Here is a 13316-nt window from a genome sequence, read left to right on the forward strand (position 1 = left end):
TTAAAAAAGATCTGGCAACACTGAATTAGACCGTTTCACAAACGGTAAGCAGAGGACACACTGGCGCACCAGTGAGACAACCACACATTATTATTCCGACGTTCATCTATACAAAAAGCTATGAATAATTTTTCAATTGACTCATTTTACTAACTGTGTTTGTTTTAATTGACTCCCACAAGCCCACACCGCATCGTGTCTACAGTCAAAACAGCCTCAAGCACAAGCAGTAAACACAAGCACACACACACACACACGCACACACGCACACACACACGCACGCACGCACAGGGCAGGGCATTCCAAAACGTTGGCGGGCGGACTGCGAAAGCCTGATCGCCCCAGTTGACGAGGTGAGACGTGAGGACTTTAAGGAGAGCCTTACCCGAGGATCTAAGGCGGCGCCCAGGTTCACAGGGGGGCAGCAAGTCTTTGATGGAGCTGGGGGCCAGTCCCTGTCAGGCTTTAAAAGTTATCAGTAAAATCTTAAAATCGATTCTGAATCTAACAGGCAGTGGTGGAAAGTAACTAAGTACATTTACTTAAGTACTGTACTTAACTCTTTGACTGCGGTTGACTCGATAACGCGTCAATTGCTAGTTTGTCCAGTTGGCCGTCGACGCGTTAGACGCGCGTTCATTGTTTAATCTCTGATCGCGCTATTCTGATCATTTTTCATTCTAGGTTTCGAGTTCCACTTACTTCACCCACACCTGCATCCGGTTTTATGACGCAGATTCCGTTTCCGGTTTTCATTTTTTTCCCCTGGTCATTTTCGGTCAGAATAGGGAAACACACGTTTTTTTAACACGGTATAAAAAACGAACGGAGAGGTCCACTTCTATAATCTACAGTACAGTCTGGGTGACGAACAGTCATCGCCGTCGTGTATCACATCGTATTTTTGGCCGATCTGAGAATCTGAGAACACGTCACATCCGGTTTGACGTATATCACTGTTTGGCGGGGGGGGGGGGCAGCGAGTCAGCGAGCTGATGAATGTGTGTATTTGCTGCTCTCTGCTGGTGGAACCATCGTATGTGTTCAAACCCGCAGCTAGACACACTATATGAAAATTAAATAACAAAATAACAAAACAAAAAAACACGCTGGCACTGGGGGAGTACTTTATGAAACTACTCTGGCAGTCAAAGAGTTAAGTACAATTTTGAGGTATTTGTACTTTACTTTGAGTATTTCCAATTTCCAATACTTTTACTTCTACTCCATTACATCTCAGAGGCAAATATTGTACTTTTGCTCCACTACAATTATTTGAAAACTTTAGTTACTAGTTACTTTTCAGATATAAATTATGATATTATGAAACATACATTAACCACTTTAGCCCTATCTTTAGCCCTATTTTATACCCTAGGGCCTAGGCTACTTGAAAATAGCCAATCTACAAGCTCACAACGCGTCGCATCGCGACGCGTTGTGAGCTTGTAGATCTGCTATTTTCAAACATTTTTGTACTTTTACTTTTGGTACTTTAAGTACATTTTGATGCTGATGCCAATACTTTAGTACTTTTACTCAAGTAAATTTGGAATTCCGGATTTGTACTTGTAACAGAGTACTTCTACATTGCAGTATTGATACTTTTACTTAAGTAAAGCATTTGAGTACTTTTTCCACCACTGCTAACAGGTAACCAGTGAAGTGCAGCTACGATGGGTGTAATGTGATCACGTTTCTTAGTGTTGGTTAGAGTCTGGCAGCTGAATTCTGTACCAGTTGGTTGCGGGAATTAGCTTTTTTTTTACAGAGGCCAGAGTATAAAGACTTACAATACACTGGATGTAGTGTAGGTACTATTCCGTAACTCTGTCCAAAGTCCCTTCTCTCTTTCTCTCACAATGTCTCTATCAATCCATTGCCATCTATATCTATCTACGGTCTCTATCTGAATTATCTGTCGATCAATCTATCCATCTATTCTTTCTCTCTGTCACTCTCTATCTCTGGGTCTCTCTCCATCCCAGTGGGTCGATATCCCTGTGCAGACACATATGGGTTGGCTCTGAATCCTTACAGCGCTGGCTTTATTGGCGCCATAAACACAAAACAAGAGCAGGCTGATCCGTCTGAAATGGAAAAGCTGGTTGGTGGGTCGCGGTGGCGGGCGGCGCGGTAAAAGCATGTGTGGGCAGGCAGAGAGAAAAGGGATGATGGAGGAGGAACCACCGGAGGAAAAAAAAACGTTCTTCCGAAGTCTGGAGTTCAAACAGAGGCTCAAACAGGCCGACAAGAGTGGTTTAATCCATTAAGACCGAGATTTTAACCACTTTAACCATGATTTTATACTTACTGTATGGATATTCAAAAATAGCAGATATACAAGCTCATAGCGCTATGAGCTTGTAGATCTGCTATTTTTTTTTTAAATCATGAAAATGTGTGCAAATCTTTGAATATATATGTTTTTTAACCGAACATTTGTAACTCAAATCTTTGCTTCTGGGTGGTCCCTAGAACTAAATATTTTGAGATGGGGGCCAAATACATATAATTTTGGGGTCCTTGATGTGAAAAAGTTGGAGCACCGCTGATATAGCAATATGCTGTTAGGATTTAGAAAACATTTTTAACTATATTTTTGGCTGGCCCCCATCTCTAAATATTTACTTCCAGGGAGGGACCCCCAGAAGTAAAGATTTGAGTTGAACATGTTCGCTTTAAAATATATATATATTCAAAGATTTGCACAAAATGTTCAAGATTTTTCAAAAATAGCAGATCTAGAAGCGCATAGCGCGGCAGTAACATGCTATGAGCTTGTAGATCTGCTATTTTTGAATAGCCAAAGAAATCTAAAAAACGACACAGATGCGTTCCCGGTCTCAATGGATTAATACAAGCCGTGCAGCTGCAGCTAAAACAAAGATTAAGAGTCCATGAACAAAAAAGGTGACCCTCTCACTTAATCCTTTATTTAACGATGAATCAATGTTGGCATTTCAGTTTGCAGAGGAACCTTCCTCAGTTCAAACTATCTGCCTCGGCCTGTGGGCGCAGTGAAAAAAAACCAACTTCAGAGCAAAGTAATGAGTTAACCCATTCAGTCCGGGAACGCATTTTTTTTTTTTTTTAGATTTTATTTATTTATTCATTTTTTTATCCCACGATTTTGTAACCCCATTTTTTACACCCAGTGCCAATTGTCTATGTAATCCTGGGCACTACCTTCCCTCTGCCAACCTAGGGAGGCCAGGGCCGAGCTCATGCCTCCTTCAATGCATGAGAGCCAACTGACCTTCTTGTCACCTGACAGAGGAGAGTTACCCTGGTAGGACGTAGCACGTGGAAGGAACACGTTATTCAACCAGTTCCCTTCCCCTCCATCAGGCACCCCGGCTGAGGAGGCAGTATAGTGACCAGAATTACTGCATGTTTTTGTGAGGGTACCTACCCTAGGAGACACGGGGAGAACATGCAAACTCCACACAGAGAGGCCCTTTCGCCAACCCCACCTAGGGTATGGGCACTGATGACGCGGAGGAGAGAACACGCCCCCAGCGCCCACAGCGTCCCCTGCGGGAATCAAACTTTATCTAATTTTTTGATTTCTTTGTCTATTCAAAAATAGCAGATATACAAGCTCAGAGCGCGGCACCGGTTTTCCGCTCTGTTTTGGCTCCTCCTTTCAGCATTTAAATGCTAAATCGAGTATAACTACTAGTTTAGTCTCGCCAGTCGCTACAAGACGCTACAAGTTGGAATAAAGGATGGATATACCAAACAAACTATTTCTACAAGCTAAACTACGCCGGCCGTATCAAGGGTTTTATTGGGTAGGCCCTAAAATTAAAATGCCCTTGATCGCGGGGAATTATTTTGGGGTGATATACAGGCCCCCCTGGTTCCAGCTTGAGCTGGTTCCGGCCGGCTGACTGGATCAGAAACCCCGAAAATGGTATTGATCCCAGGCTAGGGGGTCCCTGGAACAAAATATGTTGAGATGGGGGTCCGTGGCCAAATACATAATAATTTTGGGTGGTCCTTGACATGAAAAAAGTTTGAGAACCACTGATATTATAGCAACATAAATTTTTTTTTTTTTTTTTTTTTTTACTGTTTTACAAGACATTTGTAGAATCCCCAGAGGCAAAGATTTGAGATAAAAATAAATATATTAAAAAAATTCAATAAAAAAACATATTCAAAGATTTGCACAAATTTGCATGATAAAAAAAAGAAGCTCGTAGCGCTGCACCGAGTGCCGCGCTACGAGCTTGTATATCTGCTATTTTTGAATAGCCAAAAGTATAAAATAATGGTCATAGCTATAAAAATCTAAAATGACAGTATTTTTGGTTCCCGGTCTTAATGGGTTAAGACACTATGAGGTGGTCCAGGCTGCTATGGTAATAAATCTCCTTTAATCTTAAATCTCTTCTTAATCCTTGTTTTGATAAGAGGTTCCCCCAGCAGGGAGCTGTGTGTGAAACAGTGAAAGTGATAGTATGTCACAGCGTGAGGTCAAGATGAGCCGCTCGGTCAATAACAGGCTAATCAATAGGGCTGCATGCTCTCAGGAATGTACTGTATAATAGTTTTTTTTTGGTAATGCCTGGAAGGAACCGACGGTGTTCAGGTCACCTGGCTTGATTAACCAATTAAGACCTGGAAAGCATCTGTGTCAGTTTTACCATTTTTAGCTATAACCATTATTTTATACTTTGATTAAAAATTGCAGATCTACAAGCTCGTAGTGCGGCACCGAGTGCCGCGCTACGAGCTTGTAGATCTGCTATTTTTTAGAAAAATCTTGAACATTTTAGCAAATCTTTGAATATGTTTTTTAAAGTAAATTTGGAACTCAAATCTTTGCTTCTGGGGATTCTACAAATGTCTTCTAAATCCTAATCCTTATGTTGCTACAATATCAGTGGTTCTCAAACCATTTTCATGTCAAGGACCACCGAAAATGATATGTATTTGGCCGCGGACCCCCATCTCAAAATATTTAGTTCCAGGGACCCCCAGAAGCAAATATTAGAGTAAAAAATATATATTAAAATATTTTTTTTTAAATAGCAGATCTACAAGCTCATAGCGTGGCACTCGGTGCCGCGCTATGAGCTTGTAGATCTGCAATTTTTTTAATAGCCAAATAAATCTTAAAATGACACAGATGCTTTCCCGGTGGTAATGGATTAATTAAGTCTCCCACCTATCGGCCATCTCACACGCAGACGAGCATGAAATGAAAGCGCTGGGTGTAAGGCTGGATGATAGCCGAGGGTGGGTGTAATAAATCACGTGAATTATACACATCCATGAGCTGCTGAAAAGCAGATTGGACGAGGAAAAGGGTTTTGGACGGGCCATTCCGTAGGAAGGCTGGCACACTAGCCGAGTCAATCAGCATTAAAGTACAAGAGAAAAGGATTTTCAGGCTTTCCCTGGCAGCCGGTGAAGTGAATTCTATTATACAGCTATAGCAGAGTAACTTACCTGCAGCCTAAGCAGTGGTAGAAGTTTGTAGATTAAAAAGATAAGTGAGCACTGTGGTGGTTTGTTAAATGCTGTGCGAGCAAAGCAAGTGTGTGAGTGTGTATTTGACTATACTAGACTGATAGAAAAAGAGTTAGAGGGGGAGAACAGATGGAAGGAATACAGTCGTATAAAGAGAGAGACACAAATTTAGGCCATACGAGGAGGATTGTGTGTGTGTGTGTGTGTGTGTGTGTGTGTGTGTGTGTGTGTGTGTGTGTGTGTGTGTGTGTGTGTGTGTGTGTGTGTGTGTGTGTGTGTGTGTGTGTGTGTGTGTGTGTGTGTGTGTGTGTGTGTGTGTGTGTTTCAACTGCCATGTTCATGTGCAATAATGACATTTCAGATGTCACAGCTAATACACCAGATGTTGTTGATGAGGACAATAGAGAAGTGACCATTTTGGAAGTGGCATGTACATTTGATCACAGTCTGGAAGAGGCATTCCTTACCAAGGTGCTTAAGTACCAACGTCTTAAGGATGCTATTATGCAGCTTGGTTACAAATGTAAACTGCTTGTGTTCATGTTTGGAAGCCTCTGTAATGTCCATAAATCAGTAGTGAGAGGCCTGCAGATTGCAGGAATGCCCAAGCCAAGAGCTGATAAGGCATTGGCTGAATTCTGTTCAGTGTCTGTGATAACTGGCAGTCGCAATGCTTCCTGTATCCGTGATCTGTATCCTGAAATACTTGTTGTTGAGTTTTACCAAGTTTGTGCATCTACTATTGTTTGTGTTAAAGAATGTCTTGTTAAATGTGAACGCAAATAAAGATGTTAAGTGTGTGAGTGAGTGAGTGAGTGAGCATCTTCAATAGGTGCCATGGGTTCCAGGCACCTATTGACCAACAATGTAGACAATCCCTAGAAATTGCTGATATGATGAATAATTATGTTATGAACAATTGCCACTATTTTCAATAGCTAATTTGCATTGCGTAATGTAGGCAGTGTGGTGCCATGTCATTATTTTCCGACGGCCCATTATTCCGACATCCCGTTGGTCCGACTGGTCCTTTTATAACTTACCCTATCCCTAACCCTAACCTCACACTTAAGCTAATGGTCGGAATAATGGGATGTCGGAATTATGAGCGAACCCTGTTAGTGCTGCAGGCCTGAACCCTCTTCCAGCAGAGAGGTGACAGCGGTGTCAGCTCTGGGCACACTGACACCTACTGTACCAGAGATCACATTGAGGAGGAGAGTGTGAGAATGAGTGAATCAGTTCGAATAAACAAAGAAACAAGAGATAGTTTCAGTATAAGAGGTGGTTTACATGAGACCTTAAAGGAGTATAGTTCACCCCAAAAATTACTTATTTTCTATCAGTTACACACCACATAAAGCATTTTTTAATTCTTCTCGCTTTCCTGAGCTAATAATTTGATGACTGGCGGAGTCTCCTACTGAGTCTCCTGCTGAGTCTCATACTGACTGATGACCCGGTAGTCAAATGATTGGCTCAGGAATGAGACCGAAACAAAAAAGATCCCCATGAAGTCAAGGCTTCATGGGGTGTGTAATCGATAGAAAACCCGCGACGCGCTGTCAGGCTGCATTAGGGCCTATATGTGGTATGCCCCCGGACCGCTAGGCCAGCGGGCGCCCCATTAATTTGCTCTTTAAAGTGTTTTAGAGCGAGAGAGAGCGTGACGCAGGGCAGAGTGCGCAGGCTGAACGCTCATTGAGCAGAGAGAGTGATTCTGCTGTCTGTCAGCTGTAGGCTGTGTTTCACTGACATCCAACAGATAGTGTTCCATCAGAACGCTGTGAGGCATTTAGCTCTTAGATAAGGATGCGCCTTAGAGGATATAAAAGATGGTTTTAACATGCATGACTTTTTACATCACTTCAAAACAAAGACGCACTGACAGTGAGGCCTTGAGGGCCACGTCTGAGCAAGCTGCTGCAGTAGGCGCTGTGGCCGTTCTCACTTCTATGGAGCCCTGGGACAAATTGTCTATAGTCAGTGGTTCTCACAACTTTTTCGTGCCAAGGACCACCCAAATTGATATGTATTTGGCCGCGGACCCCTAAAAAAAAGTCTATGTTATTCAAAAATGTTCAATCACTTTCAAGATTTTTCAAAACTTCTTCCATCACTGTTTCTTCCTTCACCTGCTGTAATGTCTCCTGCTCATTTTGACCACAAACACAAATGTGTGGCTATGGCGCCATCTAGTGTTAAAATACAGACATCGTATGGAAATGTGAAATACTGAGTGACAGTATGATTGGACCTGTCATATCTAATTTCTCCTCGACTCCTCGACTATGGAATGCCCTCCCGGACCATTTGAGAGAACCACAGTCGATTGACACTTTTAAAAAGGGCCTAAAAACCTTCCTTTTTAACAAGGCATTTGCATAGATAGAGATGTAGTTGTTTTATCTTTTTAAACTTCTACTGTGTTTGCTGACTTGATTTGAAGTTTATTCATTTCACTGTTTTATTATTATTGTTGTTTTCTCTTTCTTTTTTATGTTTTTAACCTGTAGCACTTTGAGATTTGCTTCAAATATTTTTGCTTCATACTATTTTGCTTCAAATATAAAGTGCGTTACAAATAAAATGTATTATTAATTTGTACATACGTGTGTGTGTGTGTGTGTGTGTGTGTGTGTGTGTGTGTGTGTGTGTGTGTGTGTGTGTGTGTGTGTGTGTGTGTGTGTGTGTGTGTGTGTGCTTGCATCAACGTGCAGTGTTATAATCTATAATAATCAACATAACTTCTACAGTGTGTAAGCCTGGTGCACTGTGTGTTAGTTGCCAGATTTTTGGTCGAATAACGATCCCGATTTTGAAACTGATTCCCGATATTTTTTACCGATATTTAGTCAAAAAGTGCAAAATCTTTTCTGATCAATTTGAAAAACTTTTAATTTGAGTAAAGTAAAAAAAAACAGCCAATCTACAAGCTCAAAATAATGACATCTTCTCTGTCTGGGTGGAAACCTGTAAAAAAAAAAAGCTCAAAGTTCACATGTGTGTGTGTGCCTTCACTAAGCCACCCCTTATATAATCTCTCAGCAGATTCTGCTCTGCGTTTGAATCTGTCGGGGGGGTTCGTCATATCGCGTACGCACTGGCCTACAAGTGGGCGTGCCTTCAGATCAGGAAGCAGGCCGCGCTTTACCCAATCAAATGTAGTGGGAGGGATTTACGTGTCTGCCGATCCTTCCCCACTAGAAACAAACCGAAACTCATTTAACAATAGCGTCCTCGGAGCAGACAAAACCACGGAAAGATATTCACATTTTAACTTGCTCTTTCATCATAGAAACAAGTGGGCTTTTAACCAAAACGATCCATGTTCTCTGGGAGAAGTGGTGTTAGTGTTCCGTGTAGAAATATTGTTAGTGGGAATGAAAACATAGTCGCACCACCGGAAGTGAAAGGCTGAAGGCAGACCAAAACCCCGGTTTCCTTGCGTACGTGTGCTACGTCGACTTCCTCCCAGAGCCAAGTGAGATAGTAAAAAACAGCAGAGGGCGCTGTTTTTCCTTTTCATTTGGCGATGGGTTCCCAGATTGCCCCTTATATAATACGATGAAGATGATGACTGCATGATGACTGCATAATGTTCCACTTATTAGGAAAGTGAGTTAAATTGTAGAACTGAGTTAATGGGATGTTTGAGTCCTGAGGCTCCAAGAGGACATTATTCAACACTGTATGACTGCTGCCTTGTCTCAACCAATCAGGGTTCAGGCATTAGTCATATGACCTGCAGTAGTGTCTGAGTCACATGATGGTAGAGCCTCCTCACTGCTCCTCAGGCCTACCATGCAGTGACTGTGTGTGTGTGTGTGTGTGTGTGTGTGTGTGTGTGTGTGTGTGTGTGTGTGTGTGTGTGTGTGTGTGTGTGTGTGTGTGTGTGTGTGTGTGTGTGTGTGTGTGTGTGTGTGTGTGTGTGTGTGTCATAGATTTTATGTAGTTTTTTTTATGACATTGGCTTTGATGTTTTAACAGTGCTGTGTTGTTTAGAGCAGTGGTTTCTTTTCAATTGGGGGTCCGTGGCCAGTTTGGGGTCCTTTCATGTCCTTGACATGAAAATGTTTGAGAACCACCTGTTTAGAGTGACAGCGATAACGTTATCATCATCTTTCTGTTTGTTTGTTTTTTTCGGAGGGGGGGGGGGGGGTATATTTGATATTCACTGGAGAGAGAGAGGAAACAGGACAGAGATGATAGTAGGGGAGTGCATTGCATGCAAAGGTCCAGCCGGCCCGGGAATCGAACCAGGGACTTGCTGTCTCTCTGTTTGTTGTTGTTTTTTTTGTGCGTTTATGGATTGGATAGTAGGCTGACAGGAAATGGGGAGAGAGATGGGAAGTAACATGGGCAGCAAAGGCAGTCGGGATCGGGACTCGAACCTGCGACGCGCTGTCAGGCTACATTGAGCCTATGGTCTAGGTCTCAATGTAGCCTCCTAGGCCTCCTGTCTCTCTGTTTTGAGACATTAATGATGTTATTATGGAGAGTGTTATTTTGTTAAATACTTTTACTTAAGAAAAACATGTGAGTACTTCTTCCATCACTGTCTCTTCCTTTAGTAGGGGGTACTAAGTGAAAAATCGTTACGCGGCGGATAAAAGCATGAAATTTGATACAGATGTCCCTTGGGTCATCCTAAAACATCCTAGAAGGGGTGCCCAAAAAAATCTTAAACAGGAAGTGAGTTATGGACAAAATCCAAAATGGCCACCTAAACTGTTGACCGTAGACTCAAAAGACACCAAAATAATCTCCAAAAAGCATAAAATGTGGCACACATGTCCTTTGGGTCATCCTAAGACATCCTAGAAGGGGAGCCCAAAAAAATCTGAAACAGGAAGTGAGTTATTGACCAAATTGAAAATGGCCGCCTAGTGTTGTCGATTGACTCAAAAGACAACTAAAGAATCTCCAAAAAGTATAAAATGTGTCACACATGTCCCTTGGGTCATCCTAAGACATCCTAGAAGGGGTGCCCAAAAAAATCTTCAACAGGAAGTGAGTTATTGACTAAATTGAAAATGGCCGCCTACAGTGTTGGCGATTGACTCAAAAAGCCTATAGAATCTCCAAAAAGTATACAATTTGGCACATATGTCCCTTGGGTCATCCTAACACATCCTAGAAGGGGTGCCAAAAATAATCTGAAACAGGAAGTGAGTTATTGACTAAATTGAAAATGGCCGCCTACAGTGTTGAAAGATGATGCAAGATACCTACAGAATCTCATAAAAGCATGAAATGTGGTACAAATGTCCCTTGGGTGATCTGAACGCATCCTACAAGGGGTGCCCAAAAAGGTTTTAAACAGGAAGTGACTGCCTAAAAGCAGTTGACACAAAAGAAAACATAAGGGGACGTCATAAAAGTGTATAATTTGGTACGTACATTGAGTGCTTCTTAATATATCCTAGAAGGGGTTATTTATTTGTTTGCTTGTTTATTAAACTTTTTAGGAAGGGACCATGTTGAAGAAATTCTAAATGGCTGTTTAAACAGTTGACCATGGCAGTCTGCATATTATGCAGACTCAATACGACAGGTTATGCAGTGCATAACTTGCCGTATTTTGTAGTCTACCTTCTGTTTTCATTTCTACATCACTTATTTATTTTACTTTCTGCATAATTTTTTTATTGTACTCTTTGAATCTTCTTTATTTATCTAACTATCTGCATATTCTCATTTATTTTACTCTGCATCTTATCTTACTCTGCATATTCTTATTTTACTCTCTGCATCTTATTTATTTTGCACTCTACATCTTCTTGCTTGTTTTACACTCTATCTTCTCATGTATTTTCTTCTTGATCATTACTGTTTTTTTGTGATTAGTGTTTAGTAACTACATGTATTCATGTGTGCCATTTCGCAATTACCAGCACATTGGCATAATGCTCTGCAAGGTAACCCAGCATCCCGGCATCTACACTTTCTCGAACAGAAGGGCTCAGCTTTGCAGCCACACTTGAGTTCTCTACAAACTTAAGCAGCCTCTGGCAAGAGTGTCCATAAAGGTGTCCATGAATCAGCGACTTTAATTTATTTGTCAGGAGATGGTAGAGATTGCATAGCTTTCAGGCTTCTGGACCAAATGCTAGATTGGCTGCTCGATTTGAATATTGTAGCAGTGCAGCCCGTGTGGGAGGAGTGTTTTCCATTGAGAGACTATTCAAACTTTTTTTGGCACCCCTTAGGATGCATTCAGATCACCCAAGGGACATTTGTACCAAATTTCATGCTTTTATGAGATTATTTTTTATGAGTGTCTTTTGCATCATCTGTCAAGACTGTACACAGCCATTTTCAATTTAGTCAATAACTCACTTCCTGTTTCAGATCATTTCAGGCACCCCTTCTAGGATGTCTTAGGATGACCCAAGGGACATGTATGCCATTATGAGATTCTTTAGTTGTCTTTTGAGTCAATTGACAACACTGTAGGCGGTCATTTTCAATTTTGTCAATGACTCACTTCCTGTTTAAGATTTTTTTGGGCACCCCTTCTGGGATGTCTTGGGATGACCCAAGGGACATGTATGCCAAATTGTATGCTTTTATGAGATTCTTTAGTTGTCTTTTGAGTCAATAGATAACACTGTAGGCGGCCATTTTCAATTTAGTCAATAACTCAGTTCCTGCTTAAGATTTCTTTGGGCACCCCTTCTAGGATGTCTTAGGATGACCAAAAAGACATGTGTGCCAAATTGTATGCTTTTATGAGATTCTTTAGTTGTCTTTTGAGTCAATCGACAACACTAGGCGGCCATTTTCAATTTAGTCAATAACTCACTTCCTGTTTCAGGGGCACCCCTTCTAGGATGTCTTAGGATGACCCAAGGGACATATGTGCCAAATGTTATGCTTTTTGGAGATTCTTTTGGTGTCTTTTGAGTCAACGGTCAACAGTTTAGGTGGCCATTTTGAATTTTGTCCATAAGTCACTTCCTGTTTAAGATTTTTTTGGGCACCCCTTCTAGGATGTTTTAGGATGACCCAAGGGACATCTGTATCAAATTTCATGCTTTTATCCGCCGCGTAACGATTTGGCCATTTTTTGTGCTTAGTACCCCCTACTACTTCCCCTGCTGTAATGTCTCCTGCTCATGCTGACCATAAACACAAATGTGTGGCTATGGCGCCATCTAGTGTTAAAATACAGACATTGTATGGAAATGTGAAATACTGAGTGACAGCATGATTTGACCTGTCTGTCCCCATCTCTCTCCCCATTTCCAAATGTCTTGAAATAGCTTGGCGTAATTTCACTCCCATAATGACTTTATGTTTTCCTGCCATGAACAAGAGCATGAACATTAATCTCATCTCTCACCATCTTCTCCAGACTATACTGTATAATGAATGTTTGCCTCTGCGGAAATGCAGAGGCAAACATTCATTATACAGTATAGTCTGGAGAAGATGGTCTACCGTTGTTGTTGTTCTCAATAAGGGGTCCCGGGGACGCCCAGGCAGGGGTCCGTGACGGGCTTCCAGCAGGGGGTCCCCAGCTAAATTATTGATAGTTAGGAATAGGAACTAAATGGACCCTTATCAGTATATATAACTCTGAGAGTGTACACATGGAACCAAATTGAACCATTGATTTGTCAAATTAAGAATGTAAATTGGGGGGAACCCAGAGATTAATATTAGTTTTAATCAAATGGGGGATTGTGGTCTAATAATGCATTATCAAACTGGGGGTCCTTGGAAATTAAAAAGGTGGAGAATCACTGCATGCATGGAAGCCGACCTTCATTGATAACCCCCTCGTTAACCCTATTAATAAACCTGTGTGTTTCTGTCCTCCTCTC

At 41.6% G+C, this 13316-nt stretch overlaps 1 protein-coding gene across 1 annotated transcript in view; it reads left to right on the forward strand.

Moving 5' to 3' along the window:
• mctp1a (multiple C2 domains, transmembrane 1a) overlaps window positions 1-13316 on the forward strand; it is a 296725-nt gene that overhangs the window by 145424 nt on the left and 137985 nt on the right. The window lies entirely within an intron of this gene.

The sequence above is a fragment of the Gymnoscopelus braueri genome, assembly GCF_963280865.1.
Source record: "Gymnoscopelus braueri genome assembly, chromosome: 7".
Lineage (NCBI taxonomy): Eukaryota > Metazoa > Chordata > Actinopteri > Myctophiformes > Myctophidae > Gymnoscopelus > Gymnoscopelus braueri.